Genomic DNA, 21,583 nt, shown 5'->3' on the forward strand with positions numbered 1-21,583 from the left:
GTTTTTTATGTATTTAAAAATAATCTGTATTTCCATGATTATATTACAATCATTATTAGCTCTTAAGGTATCTAAGTATCTCACAAAATGTTCCTTTCAGTACTCTTTTTAATAAGATAGGGCACATACGGCTGTTCTGCCTGAAATCTTTGGATACTTAAGACTTTCAATTTCTATTTTACAAAGTATATTTAATATTATGCAAAATATCTAAAAGGTAGGTAGCAGTTACATGACTTTTTTTGTAAATGAGAATTTTAAATGGCTAAAAATGTCACATATTTCTAGGTACCACTGATTTAACACATTTTTATTCTAAGGAATTGCTTTATGCATTGGGTATTAATTAAATAACAATGGGGTAACTTTGCATAGTGCAAAATATGTTTTCTAAAAGTTGTGTATGAATTAAATTTTTGTAGATTGATTCACTTTATTTTTAAAAAGTTTTTTTTTTAATGTGTATTTATTTTTTGAGAGAGCGCGCGCGAGAGAGAATGAGAGAGCATGAGCAGGAGAGGGGCAGAGAGAGAGAGGGACAGAGGATCCAAAGTGGGTTCTACCCTGACAGCAGCAAGCCTCAGGAGGGCTCAAACTCACAAACTGTGAGAACATGATCTGAGCCGAAGTCAGAGGCTCAACCAACTGAGCCACCCAGGTGTCCCTAGATTGGTTCGCTTTAGATGTACCATTGAACACTTCTTAAAATCATATTTTGAAATGAATCTTTCTAACCAAAAATTTCATTCCCAGTTTACTTGCTTTATATGATAAAAAATCGGATGTAATTGATAGAGTGTACCCTATTATTATTTCATTTTGTGAAATAATAATGTGAAAAGTTTCTTCTGAAAAGTTTAAAGGTTTTGTATTTATTATTTCATAGATCATTACAACTTTTCTGTAAGATATGAATTAGTTTGAAGATAGAAAAGCTCATGTGGAGTGAAAAGAGGTACCATGTTCAAAATTATGAAGTTCAGGGCGGATTTGGAACTGGAAATTCATCTTTTAATCCTTTTCTTTAGTCCAATACCAGCAAATGCTGACAGAATATCTTGCCATCTCTGGATTTTTTGATGTCTTCCTGAGGTTTTCACAAAGTTGTTACTTCTGCAATTTATTTCTCAAGGTCAGAATTCTGTCTATCTGTCTAATTTAGATTTCAAATTCATTTTTGTAAGGATTTAATTCTATATTCTATCTGTAATCTTAGCCCAATGTAGCAAATACTAAGTAACAAAAATATAGAATTTAATTTTATTTCTTTTTGAAGGACAGAAAGGATTAAAACATCAATTGGCCTGGTTTCAATCGTCTGTATCACCATGGGCCCATGGGGATTCTGTGAATCATAAATTAAATTCACATTCAGTCATTGCTTTGCCAAGGAACAAACAAATGTCTGATCCAAATAGGCTTTTAAAACTGGTAGATGACTTTATAATTATTGATATAAATTCAAAGAAGCATTTATATACATTTATTAATCATTTACTAGAAATGGGCAATGCTCTAAAAGCTTAAGGTATATTTTAAATGGATTAAAAATTTATTTTTGGAAAAAAAGCTTTAGTCTTAAGTATACATTATCCTAAGCAAAGTCAATACATAATAACTTAAATGTACAAAACAGAAAAATTAAAGGTTAGTGTTTCTGGTGCCAATTTAACTCTTTGCTTTACAAACATATTCATCACAGGATATACTTCATGTGGCAAGTTCTCATTACACTTAAATAACGTTAACCTTACAGTTCCATGTATGCAAAACTCCCAGGTATAAATATCTAAGTAAAGGAAAACAGACCTATAACATTTCATCAATTGGGTGACTATAATCATTGGTGTAGAGTTACTTTGGACTGCACAAGCACTTTAAATGCACTGTGTTTAAAGCATTTCTTGCATTGCCCTGCACTCATATCCTTGTCTGAGCTCTTCGTTTCGCTCACAGATGCTTTGCCCTCATATTACCTTACAACATTCTACTTGTCTGAAATGAAGATGGCAATGATAGTGTTTGTCCAGTAGTTTTGCCCATCTCTCTCTCCTTTCTGTTGCTTTCTGGGGGGGAAGCCACAGCTCCCCAACTCTGATCGGGTGGAATTGTCAGTCATGGTACCCTGACTCCCTCCCCACTCCCTACAAGGTGGACATGTGACCTAACTGGCCACAGTGATTGGCCCAGGATGTGCAGGTTCCCAAGTAGAACCAATGAGGATCCTCCCAGATTTTTAATGAATAGAAGGGCCTGGATTGTAAGCGCTAAGTATATAAGTTTCTATCTTGGGCAGTCATCTTTGTGGAGAGTTTGATTGCCATAAATTTGATACAGAGAGGGAAGCTAAGCCTGGATCTACCTTGCCTAAGGCAAGATATCCTTATTACAGAAGCTAATAAATTGTCTTTTTATTTAAGCTAGTTTGAATTTTATTTGTTACTTATAACTAAATGGGGACTAATACACTTTATTTCTAACCAAAAATCTCACTTCCTTTTAAGAAACTTTCCTGTTCCCTTGATTAGAATTAACCTCTCCCTCTCCTTGCCTCCATGACTCTGGCTTTGTATTACTCAATGCTTCTGCTGAAACCCACTATATAGTGAATATCAGGGGTATTTATTAATTTATCTGTCTCTATGTCAAAACTGTGAGCTCCTTCAGGACATTTGTCTTTGTGAGTTGTTTGAATACCCCACTGGATCTAATATACTACTGGGCCCATACCTAGTTACTCAATAAAAGTTTGATAATTTAAATTGAATTTAATCCCTACAATTGAAATGATCTATTTACTCTGTGGGAGCCATCAATAAATGTTCCTTGCAATTACTCTACTGGGCTCTGAATAACAAGTACAGTAGATAAAGATCCAAAATGGCTTGAAAAAGCAAAAGCAAAATTACCTAATTTGGTTGTTAAAAATATCACCTTAACTAGATATTTTATAAGTTTCTACTTAACTTTAGCTACAAAGACAAACCGTTGTGCTCAGTTTGTCTATTAGTAAACCCGGACAATTTGCTGACAGAGGCCAAGTTTCCTTAGTTTACACTTGGGAAACGCCTGTTTATTTAGTTTTCTGTTTAATGAGCCCTGGGACACTCAGCCTTAACCCACGGGGAAGAAGAACTAACCATGCTTAGATATCACACAGACCTCAATCACAGACACCTTTAAAAGTGAACATTGGAAAGAAAGCTAGGAACAAACTCTTAAAAAAAAACAATTATCATAAAAGTAGTTCGTGTTCATTGTAGAAAATTAAAGATGGGCAGAAAAGTAAAAGAAAGGAAATACAATCACCTGTGCTTCTACCACACAGCAATAACCACTGATATTCTGAGGTCTATCCTGCCAAATTTTTTTTTCTCTCTCTCTGAGTGTATGCAACTGTACAAAAGATTTATGTATTTCAAATAATGTTTTAAAATGGAACATTTTTTCATATCATTAATTTTCCTGAGTTGCACCGTTTTTAATGTCAACACTATGTAGAAATACTTTAGTTTACATAACCAGTCACTAAATCTCTGAAATCTAAATAGAATGTCATTTTCACTCTTACAACCAGCTCTCCTGGCGAAAACCTGGTTTACATGCATGATTATTTCCATGTGATAAATTTCATAACTACTGAACTAAAGTTGTTGGTATTTTTTTTCTTTTCTTTCTTTTCTTTTTTTCTTTTTTTTAGAGAAAGAGAGAGAGAGTGTGTGAGCAGGGGTGGAGGCAGAGGGAGAGAGAGGGAGAGAGATTCGTAAGCAGGCTACACACTTAGTGCAGAACCCAACATGGAGCTCGATCCCACGACCCTGGGGCCATGACCTAAGCCAAAATAGTCAGGTGCTCAACCAACTGAGCCAATCAGGAGACCTATGAAGTTATTAATATTTCTTAAGGCTTTTAACAAGTTCTGGCAAATTATAGTAGCAATTACAAACATTGTTTTTCTTCTAATAACCAATGGATTAAAAGCCCCCAATTGGATATTATTGTCCTGACCTCAATTTAAAAATATATGTTTTAGGCTTCTAATTTGAGATCAAAATCACACAACTTTAAAGTTACACACTCACACACACACACACACACACACACACACACACACCAATTATAGAAGAAGGAAGACAATAAATAGCATTGACTTTGAGGGTTGCAGTGATTGTCATCAATCAAATGCTTCTCTGGAAATGGTTTCTGGAGAAGGCTTCAGTTTTCTATTTAGTGTGGCTTGGCAGCAAATCTATGTTCAACACAGGGCCCCAAAGTGGGCCCTTAATTAGAATTCATACTGGTGAAATCTACCTTGAATATCATCTGGCTCAGTCTAACAGGACCTTGGTCCCATCTATGCCTTCTGCAAGGCATTTCCATGTACAACATTATGGGGAGGGCTAGGTGTGTTCCCTAAATTAGTTTGCCCCATTATTAATCTTTGCTCCTTTAAGTGCAATAATATTAAGACTAATTGTAAAAAGTAAGAGGAGCGTGGAGGGAAGCTGGAAATGTATAAAAAACTAGAATAAGTGGAAATACAGTAGGGACATTCTGAGAGGAAAGAACCAGGTCTTGTTTTATTTTTTAGTGAGGCAATTGAGAAGGAAAGGTTTGTGAGACAGAAATTGCAGCAAGTGTAAAAGAGGATGTTGGCAGAAGGCCCTGGCAACCACAGGGTTAGGATAATTATCTAATTACTAGGGCATTTACTCAGACAGTTGGCTTCTAGATTACAAAGCTTTTCAGGGTAAGCTAGCCATTATTTCATCAGGTTTCTCAAAACTACTGATTTGTATGTGTGAAATTTCCTGCTGTGAAACTAGATTCTAAACTGGCTAATTGAGTTGAACTACAAATTGAATCAATATCATGGCTAGACAGCAAGTCTTAACTAATCTTGCAGCTAAATGCCCAACTTACCCGATAGCTGCCAGGAAACATCCCAGGCCAGAAGACATAAGGTGGACAGACCTGTATCAGTGCAGAGATGTCAGTCCCTTTGCTGAAAGTCAGGTTGGGATCCTGGGACAGACATCTCACTCAGCTTGTGCACGAGGGAAAGCAGAGCCAACAGAGGTGAGTGAAGGCCAGACCAGAGACTGTGGTCAAATTTAAGAAATTCCCGAGTCCTCTGAGAAAAGAAGAGGATTGAGAAGTCCATTCCAAGCTTTGTTTTGACTACTAATAGAAAAGTAAATTGCTGATATTGATATCCTTGGATAAAAGTGGATAGTTGACCAAGGGTCCCTGGCTTTGTTTCTCTTATCTGCCTTGACACAGGGACAAGCAGAAAAGAAGTCATCTGGGGTTGGAGGTAGTCTTCAGGTTTGCTCTTCTTTCCTACTTAAAATTTTATATGAATGCTTGAGGACAAATAGTACTGCTAGGAATAGCCCTTCTAAGCTGAAGATCCAGTAAATTTTGTGACTCTTTGGAAATTCTTTAAGAAAGTATAGAATAAACATGTGAGTTATATTGTCAAAATACAAGGGCAGATGTTTGGGCACTGCATGTAGTAACTGCACCACCAAGTTCCAGACTCCAAACCCCAGGGTCATGACAAGTTTGCTCCTGTGTCACCTGGACCTTAGATATCAATAGTTAAACCACACAATCTCCAGCATCCATGAGCCTTTTATGTGACTCCATAAAACTCTATTGGGTCCCCTTTTGTGTCTCTGAAAAGTCTTCTAAACTCTTCTTTGTTCCTGGTTCCCCAAATCAGCTTGCCTAGTACTTTCAGTCTTTTCATAAACATAAGTTTAATGGGGTTCACAACACAATGATGAACTCCCCTCCTTTAAAACATTCAGTTCTCCCCCAGTTGCCTATAGAGAAGACCCCAAATTCCCCAGACTGACAGTTTTTTCTGGCCAAGACCTACCTTGTCTTACTCCAATTATTTTTATTTTATAAGAATTGTCTGCTCCAATCAAAAGGGATGGCTTATCCTCACACTTGTCACATGCTAGCTCACTTACTTCTTTGCCTGCAGCTCTCCACTCATGGTCTCTTGTACTACTCTCCTGACCATGCCTTTGCCTAACCAGTGTTTATTTGACAAAGATTCTATCCCTTCTCCAGGACTTCCTAGACCATTCACCCAGTCTGAAGTCATTCATTAACAATCAATAAGCGATTATTTCTGTTCATGTCCCAGTCACTGTATTAGGTGTTGGGGAATATGGCAATGAGCAAATGAGACAAAAACTCATGCCTCATAAAGGAGACAGGTAAATGATATAAATAAGTAAAATATATACATGTAAATAGAGTTAAATGTTATAGTCATAAAGTAGAGCAGAGAAAAGGAAATGGAGAAGTTGGGGGAAGCTATAGCCCTGGTAATGCCTCACCCAATCCCCTTTGTCCTAGTGTTCCTTTACACATTGAAGGGCTTCCTACTGCTAGTGTCTTTGATTCTGTATCTGAAGGCTTTCTCCTACCAGAGATTCCTGCCCTGTCTACACACAAGGAAGTCCAGAGTGTCTGGAATGAACACTCTCAGGAGCATCCCTCAAACATTGTTTAACGGGAATTGGTGGATCAATACCCTTCACGTGGCACAACTCTGAGGTGTGTTGTGTATAGTGCCCTGGAGTCCCCAGTGGGATATGAGCCTCAGTGGGTTGCAGAGGCAATCTGCTCCTGAATGTACCCTAGATTGTCTTCTTTTCCTTCTCTGTCTCATTTCCCTATTCCTTGACTGCTGTTCCAGGGGATCATCTCTCAAATAAATGACTTGCTCTAAAATGCTTTTTATCTGGATCTGCTTCTAAGGGAACCCAGTGTAAGACAGAGTGAGGTGGAGGTCAAGGAGTGAGTTGCTGAGTGAAGACTTGATGACAGTAAAAGAGCAAGCCATCGAGTTTTCTAGGGAAAAGACATTTGAGGCAAAGACAACAACAAGAGCTTGAAACAGTAGTGTTCCTGGCTTGTTCACTGAACACAGAGAAGGCCAGAATGTAGAAATAGGTGAGGTCAGAGAGAATGAGGAATCATGTACAACATCAGAGGTCATCATAAGAATGTGAGGTTTAATAAGAATGAGATGAGAAGCCATTGAAAGGTTTTGCGAGGAAAAGCGACATGATCTGACTGATATTTTTAGAAGAATCACACTGACTGCTTGGTTGAGACAAGGATGGAAAAAGAGAGATGGGTCATGAGGCAGGTGTAATAATCTAGGTGGCTACTGAAGCGTTCTTGAATCAGAGTGAAAGTAATGGAGGAGGTGAGAAGTGGTCTAATTCTGGGTAAATTTTGAAGGTAGAGCTAATAGAATTTGCTGGTAGATCCAATATGGGTTTTAAGGGAAAGAAAAGTCCAGGATGACACTAGGGTTTTTTGCCCAAGCATCTAGAAAAACAGAGCTGCCATTTTTTAAGGTGAGAAAGACTGTAAGGGAGTAAATCCTAAAGGGAAAATTAGGAGCTCAGATTTGGACTAATGTTAATTGGAGATGCCTCATAGACGACCACATAGAGATTTGACTGGGGAGTTGTATATAAGCAAAGCAAGCTTTCAGGGATGATGTCTAGGGTAGAGATAAACATTTGTCAACCATTAGCATGTAGATAGGATTTAAAGGCATGAAACCAGATCAGATACTCAACAGAGTGAATGTAGACAAAAGAGAGAAAAAACCTACAGCCTGAGCTTTGATCTACTTTGGTGTTTAGAGAAGTTAGAGTAGTAGGGGGAAACCAGGTGCATGTGGAGTCGTAGTTGACAGAAAAAGGAAATTATTCTGTCAAATGCTATTAAGAGGTCAGGAAAGTGAGTGTCTTCTGCTAATGTCTAAAGTAATTGTTTGCTGCATAACTAATTAGCATAACTAATCACGAACCGCCTTCTGTCGTGATCACTTCCAGCATTGCCTTGAAATATATCTTTGATTGTTATTTGGCTTTTTATGTGTTTATAAGTCATTTTCTTGACCAGGTTATAAACTCTTCTAGGGCTGGACTATGATATAAATTTCCATTATTCCTATGCAGAATTCAGCAGAGGGCATTGTACGCAATAGACACTTGACAAACATTTAATCTTTTAATTTGCATATTCCACTAAAATATCACATTCTCCATGAAATATTGCCTAGTTAATCTGTCTGGAAGTGATCTGTCCCTTCTGTGAACTCCAATAGCACTTATTGTCTACACTTAGCAATTATTGTTTTGCATTATGCATTATCTTTTCATAGCTATGAGTCTTGTCACCTCTAACTAGGGATCCTTAGTCTTTGAGAGCAAGTATGAGTTTCACATGTCTTTAAATATTCCAAATGGCCTAAAATTAATTAATTAACTCACGTAATCACTAACCTTGTCTGTATTCAAAGTGCTTTAAATAAGTGTTTCTTAATAAATATGTATTTCCCCAATATGTGTTTTCTTTCTGACCCGGCACTATTTGGTCTTTGGAGTCCAAGATTTATGGTCCTGCACTTATTTACACAGCTATATTGATCTCTGCCTGAGCAAAGCTGCCCCAACATCTCTGGCTTGTCATTTGAGAGGTTCATAGCAACATTATAATAATTACAGCCACTGAAATTTTGTCGCCGATTCTCGCAAATAAAATGGCAAATAAAAGAAACTGAAAATAGTAGTTTTGCAGCTCAGTTCTGAGAAGTGAGATGATGAGCACAAGATCATGTTACCCAGGCTGAAGAGATGACTTTCCTAGATACTGAAACAGATCTATGCATCACATCTCTCTCTCTCTGTCTCTCTCTCTCTCTTTTTTCAATTCTGGGCATTCCAAGCCCTGCTCTGAACTGGCAAATGCATTCATTTATCCCTTCACTGGTCCCAGCAGGTTCTGGTCTGGAATATAGATAATAAAAATTAGAGAAAACCGATGTTTCCCTAAAATTGAGCTTATGAGGTGCTTATAAATGTAACAACACTGTGGAGAGCTTCCATCATAAAGCTGTAATACAAGGATTTAAAAAAAAATCCCTCATTTTTTGAGCTGAGACTTTTTTTGAAAAAGCAAAGATAAGAGATTTCCTACCCGTACAAAGAATTTTCACATTCTAGCCTATTGATATATCAGTTCCATACCCAACTAAATCTGAAGCCAATCTGACGGCAAACTATGTGCCTTCTAAGATGACAAAACAGAAAAGTCCCTCCTGGGGAAAATGGGAAAGTGAACAGCAATGACTCTGTCAGTACTTGAAAAAGAGGCCAGTAACATATTCTATAGTAATGCAGTCACTTTGTGGTTGGCAGCACCATTTACTTGTGTGATTTTTATTTTTAAATGTAACATCACATAACTATAGTCTCTAGCACATAAGAACCGCCCTTATTTTTTAAACTATTTCTTAATGTTTATTTACTTATTGAGAGAGAGGGCACAAGTGAGGGAGGGGCAGAAAAGGAGAGAGAGAGAGAGAGAGAGAGAGAGAGAGAATCCTAATCCAAGCAGGCTTCACGCTGTCAGCACAGAACCCACCAAGGGCCCGATCCCACGAACTGTGAGATCACGACCTGAGTCAAAATCAAGAGTTGGACACTTAACCGACTGAACCACCCAGGTTCCCCTAAAACTATTTTTTTAAGTAAACATTAACATGGAGCTTAAACTCACCAACACAACATTTAGAGTTGCATGCTCTACTGACTAAGCCAGCCCCATGCCTCAAGAACAGCCCTTAGTAATGTTCTAAAAAGTTGGGGGGGGGGGAGTCATTATATTTTTTTTCTGACTTTTCTAATATGACTTCAAGTATATGACCTTATAATGGAGGACCAATGGCCCAGATTTGTAATAAATGTTGGAATTTTGCAAAGGGGGTGAAAATGAAGTTAAAAAATAAAGGTGTGGCCATGTAGACCATGGAATTCTTCATTGTGATGTGATCTTAGTAACCATGAAAATCAGTACTTTTAATTGATTGAAGAATATATACATTGATATTTAAATCAGTCTTCCAGGAAGAATATTAAAGTAAGCACATTAGCTCAGAAAGCCAGTAAGAAGAAGAATCAGGAATTCAAAAGTATTTCTTTGAGTAATTGGTTCCAGCATTTTAAGTACAGTTAGCATGAATTGCCTTGATTTTCTTAGATTTTTATTCAATATAATGACCAGAATTCCTGTTTGTGCTCAGCTTTCTATATGAGCAGCTTTTGTTTTCATGCTATCAGCCTAGCTTTGATCTTTGCACTCTGAAGTCTGTGAAGTCCTGTGACTGAGGAGGTTGACCTCAGGAACTGCTAAACTCTATGGGAGAAGGGACTAGATTGGGTAGGATGTGGAAGTGAGAGAGGCCTTTAGTTGGCTTTTCCCCATGTTTGTTTTGTAATCTAGAAGGACTTCTAGTGTTCCAAATATAGCATGGGAAAGAGCCAAGATACACAGGAATTTATTATATGCTATACAGTTTCCTTTAAACAACCTAATGTGTGTCCTTACCCTAAAAATGTAGTCTCTATCTTTCTGAAACAACAAGAAAAAGAGAACTAATTGAAAGGTTTGGCAGAGAAATCTAGGTAAAGAGTCAGAGGAAAAGATTTTGTTTTGATATATATAGTTTTACATGTTTACTTAAAAGGGTAATGTAGGGGTGCCTGGGTGTCTCGGTTAAGCATTCAACTCTTGATCTCACGTTTCACGGGAATGAGCCCAACGTTGGGCTCTGCACTGTCAGTGCAGACCCTGCTTGGAATTTTCTGTCTCCCTCTCTCTTTGCCCCTCCCCTACTTGCTTTCTCTCAAAATAAATGTATAAACATTTAAAAAAATAAGATAAACAAAAGGATAATGCAGTTAAAGAGATAAAGGAAGAGAGAAAGAAAATAAGGGAATTATATTTTTAATTAAACATTTAATTTTTAAATATAATTGTTGATTCATATGCATTTAAAAAATAATATGGAGGGACGCTGTATACTCCTTACCCAGTTTTCCCTATTATAATATCTTACAAAAGTACATATGCATTGGATTTTGATGTGCTATGGTAGAATACACCTTGAATGGAGTAGGGTGACTATTTGTACAAATAAGACATGTCTATAAGAAATTAACATCTTGATTCCACTTAATTCAGGGTAATTTTATGGAGAAGACAGGGTTTTAGAAAGTAGTTGGCTTTAAGAAATTTATGGTCAGTGTGCCAAGATGAAATAGTTTTGAGGCCCAGAATACAATCTGAAAATTTTGAAAGTTAATAGAGATATGAAAAGTAGCTGGGTGATTATATGAGGCCAGAATTAACCTCCTACCAAAATCAGACAATTACATCATAGGAAAATGGACCTGTAATTATGGACTAATATCTCTCATGAACACAGATGCAAAATGCTCCACAAAATATTAACAAATCAAATCCAACAATGTATATGAAGAATTATACAGAATAACTGAGTGGGATTTATTCCAGGTATGCAAGGCTGGTTCAACATTCAAACATCAATTAATGTAATCAATCACATCAAAAAATTAAAAAAGAAGACTGACATGATTATATCAGCAGATACAGAAAAAGCATTTGACAAAATCCAATACCCATTTATGATAATAACTCCCAATAAACTAGGAATAGAAAATTTCCTCAACTTGATAAAGAATATCTACAAAAACCCAGCAGCTAATATGATAATGGTGAGAAACTTTGGACTTTCTTAGGAATGTCAGGTACAAGGCAAGGATGTGTCCTCTTACCACAACTTTTCAACATTGTACTGGAAGTTCTAGCTAATGCAATAAGACAAGAAAGAAAATAAAAGTTCTACAGTTTGAGCAGGAAGATATAAAACTGTCCTTGCACACAGGTGACATGATGTCTATGTAGAAAATCCAAAAGAATCCAGGAAAAACCCTCCTGGAACTAATAAATGATTATAAAAAGTTTGCAAAATGTAGGGTTAATATACAAAAGTCAATTGCTTTTCTGTATACTAGCAATGAACAAGTGGAATTTGAAACTGAAGACACAATACCCTTTGCATTACCACTCCAAAAATTGGCATACTTAGATATAAATCTATCAAAATATGTACAGGACTTAGAGGAGGGAACTATAAAATTCTGATGAACAAAATTAAAGAACTTAATAAATGGAGAGATTTTTCAACTTTATGGATAGGAAGACTCAACATTGTCAAGATGTCACTTCTTACCAACTTGATCTATAGATTCAATGCAATCCTAATCAAAGTCCCAACAAGTTATTTTGTCGATATTGACAAACTGATTCTAAAGTTTATATGGAGAGGCAAAAGACCCAGAATAGCCAACTCAGTTTTGAAAGAGAAGAACAAAGTTGGAAGACTGACACTACCTGACTTGAAGTAAGTCTTGAAGACTTACTATTAAGCTGCAGTAGTTAAGACAGTGTCATATTGGCAAAATAATAGGCAAATAGTTCAATGGAACAGAATAGAGAGCTCAGAAATAGACCGATAGTCAACTGATTCTTGACAAAGGAGCAAAAGCAATACAACAGAGCAAAGGTAGTGTTCTCAAAAAATGATGGTGGAAAACCTGGACATCTACATGTAAAAAAGTGAATCTACCCACAGACCTTATATCCTTCACAAAATTTCAAAACAGATCACAGACCTAAATGTAAAATGCAAAATTAAAAATGCCTAGAGGATAAAATAGGAGAAAACCTAGATGACTTTGGGTACAGTGATGACTTTTTAAGTACAACACCAAAGGCATGATCCATGAAAGAAATAATTGATAAGTTGGACTTTATCAAGATTAAAAACTTCTCTGTGAAAGACAGGATCAAGAGAATGAGAAGACAAAGCACAGAGTGAGGGAAATTATTTGCAAAAGACATATCTGATAAAGGACTATTATTCAAAATATGCAAAGAACTCTCAAAATTCGACAATAAGAAAACAAACAACACGATTTAAAAATAAGCCAAAGACCTTAATGGACATCTCAACAAAGAAGATATACACATGGCAAATAAGTATATGAAAAGATTCCACATCATAAGTCATGAGAAAAATGCAAACCAAAACAACCATGAGATACCACTACACATCTATTTGAATGGCCAATATCTGAACACTCACAACACCAAAGGCTGCAGAGGATGTGAAGCAACAGGAACTCTTACTGCTGGGGGAATGCAAAATAATACAGCCATTTCAGAAGACAGCTTGATAGCTTTTTATGAAACTAAATATATTCTTACCGTACAATCCAACAGTTGTACCCTTTCGCTTTTGCCCAAATGAACTTATGTCCACACAAAATTCAGTACATGGATGTTTATAGAAGCTTTACTCATAATTGCCTAAGCTTGGAAGCAACCAAGATGTCCTTCAGTAGGTGAATGCATAAACCCAGGCAATGGAATAATATTCAGCCTTGAAAAGAGATGAGCTATTAAGCCATGAAAAGATGTGAAGGAAACTAAAATGAATATTACTAAGTGTAAGTAAACTGTGGTACATCCAGACAATGGAATAATATTCATCCCTAAAACAAAATGAGCTATTAAGCCATGAAAAGACATGAAGCTAACTAAAATGAACGTTACTAAGTGAAAGAAGCCTGAAAAGTATACAAGAATATCTCAGAGATGTTCCAGGTTTGGTTCTTTCCAGACTACCACAACAAAGTGACTATCACAATAAAATGAGTCAAATGGATTTTCTGATTCCCCAGTGCATATAAAAGTTATGGTTTACACTATACTACAGTGTATTAAGTATGCAATACAATTATGTCTACAAAACAATGAACATACCTTAGCTTAAAAATACCTTATTGCTAATAGAATGCTAAACATAATCTGAGCTTGCAGTGAGTCATAATCACTGATCACAGATAACCATAACAAAAACAATAATAATGAAAAAATTTGAAATATTGCAAGAATTACCAAAATGTGATATAGAGACATGAAGTGAGATTATGCTGATAGAAAAATAACATCCATAGACTTGCCTGACCCAGGGTTGCCACAAACCTTCAACTTATAAAAAAAAAAAACAACAACATGATCTGTAAAGTACAATAAAGGAAAGCATAATAAAATGAGGTATACCTGGACATACTGTATGATTTCAACTTTATGACATTCTGGAAAAGGCAAAACCATGGAGATAGTAAAAAGATCAGTGACTGCCATTGACTGGGACTGAGGATGGATGAACAGGTAAAGCACAGAGGATTTTTAGAGCAGTAAAAATACTCTTCATGATACCATAATGATGGATATACGTCATCATATATCTGTCAAAACCCATAGACAATACCAACAATGAACCATAAACTATGGACTGTGGGTGATAATGATGTATCAGTGTAGGTTCATCAGCTGTAACAAATGGGACACTCTCATGGGGGATGTTGATAATGGGGGAAGTTATGCATATGTAGGGCTAGGAATTATATGGGAAATCTCTGTACCTTCTCTCTCAACTCTGCTATGAACCTAAAATTGCTCTAAAAAGTTAGGTAAAAAAAAAAGTAGCTGGGTGATAGAGAAAAAGTAAGAGGGGAAAAAGATTGCATGGTTGCCTATTAAGCAACAATGAATGACCATGACTTCTGGCAACAGTACAAGTCATTTAGTGAAGGCGACAGCTAGAGAAGACGATTTGGCAAGAGTCCTTCTAGGACACTTAAAAATTCATGACAAAATAGATTTGCTCACCTATGGTTTCCTCTATTTGTTATGCAGCCAAAGTTTTAGGAAATAGCTTTAAGAGGCTCTAATTATCTATCATCTCTATCATCTCTCTATTTATGGAAAGCTGAGTATATTTTAATAGTTACTAGATAAAATATTTCTGTCTTGGTTCTTTTATCTTGTGCTCCAGTGAACTAACTGTAGTTCACCACTGTAATTCTGTCCTTTGTTCAGGGAGAGTAGCAAAATTTCATTATATTGCTTGAATTCTTCTCTTGGGGAAGTGGGAAGTTTGGTTTTCTCTGTTTGGAGCTGGGTTGGGGTGGGGAGGATGTGGAGGGGATTCAGACAGAATTGAGTATAATCTCCGAGAGTGAATCCGGGGAGCAAAACTACAACTGAGAGCCAAGCAGGCAGTCCTCCGGAACTGCTGCACAGCATCTGGGTGCTTTGTAACTCAACAGGAGCACTGTTCACATAGCGAGGCAGCCAGAGGCTAGAAACTGCTGGGGTAGAAGCCAGCTTTGAGCTGTCAAGACAGACACCAGGAATGTCCAACTAGAAACCTCAAAGAAGAGAGAGCAGGAAATGGAAGGAAGCCTGAATGATTTCCAGAACATGTGCTGAAGCTACAATCCCCTTTATATAGAACGGCAATATATGGGCTCTCTCTGGTGAGGTGGGGGTCATTAAAAACACAGCAAACGCCAAAGGGATATAAAAATCATTTACCAAACTAAAATGTAGTGACTATAGCTTAAATTCATACAACACAAATTGGGCCATGGCCATCTTTTTGTTGTATATAAGTTTTTATGATAACACAATATTTGAACAGTATTTCATGATTATAATGCATTTATGCCCCCTCCTCCAGTCTCCTTTCTGAGATGCTTTGATCTACATTGGGCTCTGGGAACTTGGCAAGCCCCCTTCCTGCATAAGTTTCTGAATCAGGGCTGACATCATAGTTTAAACTACAGCAACCTCACTGGGGTGGGAAGCAGAGCAGGAAGCTGAATGCCGTGAGCCTTGGGATCCTCTCCTTTCCCTGCCTCTTTGGGGAAAAAAAAAAAAAGGCAAGTTGGGGATTTGTCCTTTCTAATTCCCTGTCTTTTATGTTTCCCTATTTTAGGACCTGCCTTATCCTCTTCAGACCCTGAGAGAGAGGTATGATAGTATGTCAAAACAGTGTGCTAAATGTCACATATGTCATACAAGACAATTGCTAGATGTAAGATAGTCCCTGCCATCATGACACTGAACACCCCACTGCTCACCTAGACCTGCAGGATAATACTGGTGGGCACCATTTTCCAAGTGGCGGCTCTGCATTCAGAGAGAGCATTGACATTGTTCTCCTCAAATTTATGGTCCCCCAATAAAAGAATAATGTTGTCCATTTAAATTAATATTTGTTATCTGTGGTTAAAAATATAACATGTAAATATATTTTCCAGGGAGAAGGGATTCCATAATGGTATATGTGGTATGATTCCAATTTCACAAACTATTTGGGTATGTCTGTATATGCCTAGTCAATAAACAAAAATATTGTATTTATAGTACTTATTTCTAAGTGGTAGAGCTATAGGTGATTATTTTCACCTATATATTCTGCCTAATAAAAATTATGTACAGGGCATATCGGTGGCTCATTCGCTTAAGCATGCAACTCTTGATTTTGGCTCACCATTTCAGGTCATGATTTCATGGTTTTGTGAGTTTGAGTCCTGCGTCAGACTCTGCGCTGGTAGCTCAGAGCCTGCTTGGGATTCTCTTTCTTTCTCTGCCCCTCCCCCACTCGCACTCTCTCTGTCTCTCTCAAAATAAATAAATAAACTTTAATGGGGCACCTGGGTGGCGCAGTTGATTAAGCGTCCAACTCTCAATTTCGACTCAGGTTACTGAGATACTCAGGTATCTCACGGTTCATGAGATACAGCCCTGCGTCCAGCTCGATGCTCTGAGCATGGACCCTGCTTGGGATTCTCTTCCTCTCTCTGCCCCTCCCCTGCTCATGCTCACACACTCTCTCTTTCTCTCAAAATAAAAACAGTTAAAAAAAATTATTTACAAACTTACTGCTATGTGGGGTATCCAAATTTTAACAGAAAATTCCAATTGAACCCTTGTCAACACAAAATTATAGATTATTTTTGTCCTTTCTGAGAACACAAAATTTCATAATTCAAAGGTTAGGTGATATGAGCAAATCCAAAATAAATAAATATAAGACTACATATATAAAAACCTACTAAACGTGCATCCAAATATATATGTTTATACCCTTGGAAGGGTAAAAAGAAGCTAGTAATGGTGTTTGCCTCTAGAGAAGGAAATTGAGTACTATAAGATACTAATGTGTCTTTGAGATCTTTGGAATTTTTTTATTATGTAAATTTTTTAAATTAAAGAAATAATTGAAAACGAATAAAAATTAAAACATGTGTTTAGATTCTTCCAACTACTCTGTCCAATCACTTTTTGGTCCTTTCCTTACACACAAAACTCTTTTCCATTGTTAGATTAGTTTGCCCAGATTTTGATTTATTTTGACTTACTGCCAAAAATGTACAGTCTTGCCTCTTGCCCTGTTTGGATAATAAGTAATCAGAACCTGTTTTCCCACTAAATGTTTCAACACTGAATGTTGTCAATAATTTTTGCCTTCTTTGCAAAACCTCTCACAATGCTGCTATTAAGGAAGATGTAACTGTTGAGTTTGATCCTGATTTCAGTTAGGTGAAGTTTTATGCATAGAAAAGGCTTGACATTAAAATTAAGATTTGTACCCATGATCGTCACTCAAGGGCTGGGTCTAGACATTCATTAGTACACTGACTCATTCGTGCAAGTTCACTCAAATAACCTAGTGCTTTTCTCAGTTTTCAACTTCCTCCTTCCAATTTTCATTCTCCTAGGCTAACTTGTGTCTTCCTGGACTGAAAAAACATGAATCAGACGTAGAGAAAGAAATCATGGAGGAGGTACAATAGAGCAAAGATAGTCTTCTCACCAAGAGGAAAGACACGGACCGGATGACTTCCCAAAGTTCTCTTCCACTCTAACTTGTACATGTATAATATTTATTTACGTTGCCTCAGGTTTCTCAGCATGGTTTGCAGATCGTTCCCCTGGTTACATAAACACTGTCTATATTAATTTATAAATTTTGACACTAACTGCTGACAAGCGGTTTGTATGCAAAGACTTTGGTATTTAAACGGTTAGAAAGGAAGCGAGGACACAAAGGAGCTAATGAACATCGAAAAGGTGGCAAATACACTCATGGCATAAATTAACTACCTTGGCATTCATAGATGTTTCGTCTGAATTCCTGAGCATCTATTTAAAGTTTTTTTTTTTGTTTTTTTGTTTTTTTTTTTTTTTTAGAGAGAGAGAAAGAGAGGGCACAAACAGGGGAAGGGCAGAAAGAGAGGGAGAGAGAAATCTAAGCAGGCTCTACACTGTCAGCGCTGAGCCTGTTGTGGGGCTTGAACCCACGAACCATGAGATCATGACATGAACTGAAATCAAGAATCAGATGCTTAACTGACTGAGCCACCCAGGTGCCCCTTGAGCATCTATTTACTTAGTCAAGGTTGAAGCATTAAGAAGTGAGGGGATGGGGCGCCTGGGTGGCACAGTCGGTTAAGCTTCCGACTTCAGCCAGGTCACGATCTCGCGGTCCGTGAGTTCGAGCCCCGCGTCAGGCTCTGGGCTGATGGCTCAGAGCCTGGAGCCTGTTTCCGATTCTGTGTCTCCCTCTCTCTCTGCCCCTCCCCCGTTCATGCTCTGTCTCTCTCTGTCCCAAAAATAAATAAACGTTGAAAAAAAAAAAAAGAAGTGAGGGGAAAGGTGGGTCTGACATGAGAATTCTGAAAAACCTCTGAATAACTAGTATTTCAACATTAGTAGGACAAAGTGACCACTAGACTGAAACCAATGTCCACAATGAGACCAGACAGAGAGCACTGAAAAGATATCTAAACAAAGAGACAAGTACCAGATGTGAAAAATGAACAAGCTATAAACAATCTGAATAGAATAACAAGGGGAAAATAGGAGTTCGAAGTGTGAGAACAGTAATTCAAAGTATTGAAGAGTAAGTTAAACATGCTAAATAAACTACATGTCACCACGACGGAAACATTTTATTTTACATGGTTGAAACACCAATTCTGAGAACTGCCTGTAAAGGTTACACAAGAAGCAAAAAATAAGAAAAACAACAAAAGTCAAAACACAAAGATTGGAATGCATATAAAAGATTACAGCTGAGCAATGGCATATATATTGGTGGGGCCAGTTTAATTCCCCAGTGTGGTAGATGGTTTAAAGTTGAGAACATTTGCACATTAAATAAACTTCTTATTCCATTTGATACAAAAATGTGTTATGAATTAAAAGGTGGGCATTTCTTATATATTGTCTTTTTTTAAATTTTTTTTTTTTTCAACGTTTATTTATTTTTGGGACAGAGAGAGACAGAGCATGAATGGGGGAGGGGCAGAGAGAGAGGGAGACACAGAATCGGAAACAGGCTCCAGGCTCTGAGCCATCAGCCCAGAGCCCGATGCGGGGCTCGAACTCACGGACCGCGAGATCGTGACCTGGCTGAAGTCGGACGCTTAACCGACTGCGCCACCCAGGCGCCCCTATATTGTCTTTTTTTATATTAATCATTAACTCATCACAGGGACAGATTCTTGGTACATTGAGTTTATTTTGAAATGTCTTAATCACACATGGTTTTACACATATTAAATATTTCACATCCAACTTAAAAAACTTTTTTTTAAGTTTTTTTACTTTTGAGAGAGGCAGAGACAGCACACCTGGGGGAGGGGCAGAGAGAGAGGGAGATGGAGAATACCAAGCAGGTTCTGCACTGTCAGCAGCATTATCAGCGCGGAGCTCGACATGGGGCTTGAACTCACAAGACCATGAGACCATGACCTGAACCAAAACCTAGAGTTGGACACTTAACCGACTGAGCCACCCAGGTGCCCTTCATGTCCAACTTTAAAAGAGAAGGACAGAGAATATAGCCAATTCTTTTAGAGTCAAGTAAGAGTTTTTCTTTCTTTCTTTCTTCTTTCTTTCTTTCTTTCTTTTCTTTCTTTCTTTCTTTTCTTTCTTTTCTTTCTTTTTTCTTTCTTTCTTTTCTTTCTTTTTTCTTTCTTTTCTTTCTTTCTTTCTTTCTTTCCTTTCTTTCTTCTTTCTTTCTTTCCTTCTTTCTTTCTTTCTTTCTTTCTTTCTTTCTTTCTTTCTTTTCTTTTCTTTCTTTCTTTCTTAGGACAGCAGGTAATGCTGATGAGAATGATCCAATGTGGAGATAAAGTCAATATACAGAAAAGAGAAAGGACACCAGCAGGAATGATATCCTTGAGGAAGCCTGAGGGGATAGAAGGTTGTCCTTAATTAGAAGCAGAACCTTTAGCCAGGCTATAAGGATAGAAATGCAGGTAGGTTGATAGGCGTGGTGTTGGGACAGTGTGCATCTTCTTATTGTGCCTATTTTCTCAATGAAATGGTGAGAAAGGATATTAGCTAAGAGTTGGGACAGAAGAGGGAGTGTCTGAGATGTGAGGAGAAAGATGTGAGAGTCCCTTCAAAGACATTACTGGGCACCCCACCGGAAGAAAATGGTCATGAACTGTAGAAGACATTGGTTCCAGCTGCATGGGTCAAGATGTAAAGTAGGCAGAAAATTGAACTTCATCAAGGGTAGTTGTTTTTTGGTTTTGGGATTTTTTTCCAGGCAAGTAAATGGAAAGAGAGGGAGGAGAGGGAATTGAGTTCATCTGCAAGCAGTGATTATAATGGAGGGCCTGTGTTAATGAAATCAGGTGTAGGCTATTGATGAAGGGTGAAAAGGTGGTGAGGTCAATAGCATGGATGTCCGATGGCATCAGGAACTTGTCAGGGAGAGGAAACCAGTGGGAGTGTGCTGGGAGACAGGACGTGAGAGTTAGAAAATGCTAAGTCTGAAATTCCGGTTCTGAAGGGGTGAAGTAAAGGTAAGGGCAGCTCTAGGGGATGGGCCTGGAGTGAAGGGCTGACATGGGGTTGAGGCAAAGATCCCAGAATGTGAGCAAGAAATTGGGGGAGAGGCCCCAAGGTTTGTGTGCCCGACATTGGTGTCGGCTAGGTTCTAAATTTTTCAGAGAATAGGAGTGATGGTAAAAGCTCACCGTAAGAGAAGGTAGATAGTGGTAGAGTCTGATGCTAGGTGCATTTCAAATCAACATTTTAAGAGGTATGGAAATAAACATTTTTTTTTCAACGTTTATTATTTATTTTTGGGACAGAGAGAGAAAGAGCATGAACGGGGGAGGGGCAGAGAGAGGGAGACACAGAATCGGAAACAGGCTCCAGGCTCTGAGCCATCAGCCCAGAGCCCAACGCGGGGCTCGAACTCACGGACCGTGAGATCGTGACCTGGCTGAAGTCGGACGCTAACCGACTGCGCCACCCAGGCGCCCCAATAAACATTTTATTAATAAGTATAAATTTCTGCTAGAACAGGGGTGCCTAGGTGGCTCAGTTGATTAAGCATCCAGTTCTTGGTTTTGGGTCAGGTTTGAGCCCCAAGTCAGTCACTGTGCTGACAGCACCTGAGCTTGCTTGGGATTCTCAGTCTCTCTCATGTTCTCCCTCCCCCTCCCCCACTTGCATGCACTCTCTCAAAATAAATAAGTAAACTTCAAAAAACATATAACTGCCAGAGCAGCGGTTATAGAAAACACAGCTAGTTTATATTAAAAGAAAAAAAAACTTCAAAAATATTTTTATAGAGTTAGCAATGTAACTAGAGAATGACTGTTTATCATGACCATTTTTATTGTTCCTACTCTTACAGAATAAATAAGAAATTTCCAGATTCAGACAGCCACCAGTTACCTTCCAACGTGAGAACTGTGAGAGGATTAAATGAGCATACAAATGAGGC

At 37.8% G+C, this 21,583-nt stretch overlaps 1 protein-coding gene and 1 long non-coding RNA gene across 2 annotated transcripts in view; one reads left to right on the top strand and one right to left on the bottom strand.

The window, feature by feature from the left end:
* LOC123594528 overlaps positions 1-18,030 on the top strand; it is a 28,299-nt gene extending 10,269 nt beyond the window's left edge. The window contains exon 3 of the long non-coding RNA XR_006710768.1: positions 17,550-18,030. This is a non-coding gene — a long non-coding RNA (uncharacterized LOC123594528). The remainder of the gene's footprint in view (positions 1-17,549) is intronic.
* The window catches only part of ARHGEF38 (Rho guanine nucleotide exchange factor 38), a 130,603-nt gene that overhangs the window by 68,300 nt on the left and 40,720 nt on the right, over positions 1-21,583 (bottom strand). The window lies entirely within an intron of this gene.

This window comes from Leopardus geoffroyi, chromosome B1 (genome assembly GCF_018350155.1).
Source record: "Leopardus geoffroyi isolate Oge1 chromosome B1, O.geoffroyi_Oge1_pat1.0, whole genome shotgun sequence".
In the NCBI taxonomy this organism is placed as follows: Eukaryota; Metazoa; Chordata; class Mammalia; order Carnivora; family Felidae; genus Leopardus; species Leopardus geoffroyi.